This window comes from Tupaia chinensis, unplaced genomic scaffold, assembly GCF_000334495.1.
Source record: "Tupaia chinensis unplaced genomic scaffold, TupChi_1.0 Scaffold142716_1, whole genome shotgun sequence".
Taxonomy (NCBI): Eukaryota; Metazoa; Chordata; class Mammalia; order Scandentia; family Tupaiidae; genus Tupaia; species Tupaia belangeri.
Window position 1 is genome coordinate 4801333 of NW_006202562.1, and position 2086 is coordinate 4803418.

Below are 2086 nucleotides of genomic sequence, written 5' to 3' on the forward strand. Positions count from 1 at the left end.
CTGGGATCCAGCCACCTTAACCTCCATATCACCTGCTGGCCCCCTCGTCATCATTTCTGAAACCCTACATCATGCAAAATTCAACTGTGAAAAAGATTTCGAGCAAAAAATAAGCCTCTCATTCTTGCCACCAGCCCTGTGGTTTCCTTTTCTGGAGGCGACCAGTTACTGCTTTCTTTCCTGGCCCTCCTGAGTTACTCCAAGCACACCTTTATTTCTGCACTTATATGTCTATCTCTCCATTTCTATATCTAGCTGTTATATCATTTTTTTTCCAAGTCAAACTGTATTCAGCTTTATTAAAGATACTTTTCATAAACAATCACGGTATTTCAGACAGGACATGGCAGACAATCGTTAACAGTATACAACAACTTTAAAACTCCCTTCTTCAATAGACTACCAAAATCAGAAAGCCACTATAAAACTTACTGAATTCTTCATTGGTTGCTCTAAACAGGGAAAGTTTAGAGTGAGGGTTGATATTTTACATTTAGCATGTTGTTTAACAACTTTTCATAGGCCGATCCTGACTTTCGGGAAATGAAAATGGCAGAATTATCAACCTGACAATCAAACAATCCAGAAAAGGAACTGCTGCTCTTTTGAAGGATGCCATCTCAATGTCATTGGAAAGTCTGGATTGCCTGATATCCTGGTATATCTAATTTTCTGTGGTCAGGTCCCAACAGGCCTATGGTTTAAGGGAGTTAAGACTGCTGAAGGCAGAGAGGGAGAGGACATAAAAGCAAATGTTAAGTTTTCCACACTACAAGGCATCTGTGCCAAGGTGGCTGTGTGTGTCAGGGAGCCCCTCCTCTCGAGAGTCAAGAGGAAGTCTCTCAACACTAGAAGGGAAAGATGTTGTCCAAATCAATCCAGCTTCAGAAACATTCTGTTAGTGACAAATGCCCCTTCCCCAAAAAACAACAACGAAGTGTTCTGTGTGCTAACAACATAGCTTAACAAAAAGGTAAAACAAAATTCTGCATTTTTATGAAACTTGATAAAAAATAGTATTTTAAGCTGTGCAGTCACCAGAAGTACACAATTATCAAAAACGCACACATGTCACTTGGCATCTTCAGCACCTGCAGCTTTCTGTGCCTGGTCTGTTTTGGCATTTCCATTTTCTGCAGAATTATTCCTATCCTTGCCAGCATCTGCCTTTCCCCTTCTCCCATTGCGTATCTTCTCTCCCTGCTTTGCAGGGGCCTTTTTAGGCTTGGGCTCTGGCTTTGGGGGAGCAGGTTTCACAGACAGCCTTGCAGATCTTCTCTGTGGTTCATCCTTCACCTTGGCTTTATCTCCTTTGGCTTCAGCCTTTCTCTTGGGCATGGTGACAACAACAGCAGGACGTAGACTCTGGACGTGGGGGATGCAGCAGTGCGCAGGCTTCGGTTGCTCTGGGGGTCGCTCTCGCCTCTTCACACTGCTCCGCTGTTATATCATTTAAGAAATATAAATGGTAGTGCTTCTTACACATAGTTCTGCTTCTTGTGTTTTTGCTTAACATTCTCAGAGATCTTTCTATACCTGTATGTGGAGAGCTATAGATCTACCTAATTTTCAAAATACCTGGAAAGAGTTTCCCTTTATGCACAGTACATGGAGCGATTTATCTCATCAGTCCTCTCTTGTTAAACATCATTTTATTTTATGTACTACGATTCTGATTATGGTGGCGTTTAATGCAGTAACTTTGATCTAACTTTTAAAAGTGGACTAAAAGATGTCATGAAGGTCGGTGTCTTTCTGGCACACCATAGCACCACCCCACTGTAGCACTACCAATGGGTCATTGTCAATGTCACCTGTGGAAATGTGTTCCAGGAGATGCTGCTGACCTTTAAAAAGCTGCTAGGTCTTTGAAATTTTGCATTATAAAGTCACACTTACAGATGTGCCCCACTACTGCCAGCCCCTCCTCCCAGTTTCCACAAGATTTTTTACTCACCCCATACCACTCTCATTCCATCATCTTAGAGAAACCATCCTTTCCTGACTTCAGTGGCCTGCACCTGAGCACCACCAACCCCCTCATTCATTAGCTGTTTATGTTGCTGCTTGAGACCACTTCCTCTCA

General features: G+C 42.6%; 1 pseudogene; it reads right to left on the reverse strand.

Annotated features, from left to right (window-relative positions):
- Window positions 1–1071: 1071 nt before the first annotated feature.
- On the reverse strand, window positions 1072–1338 carry LOC102491558 (non-histone chromosomal protein HMG-17 pseudogene; annotated as a pseudogene).
- Window positions 1339–2086: the final 748 nt, after the last annotated feature.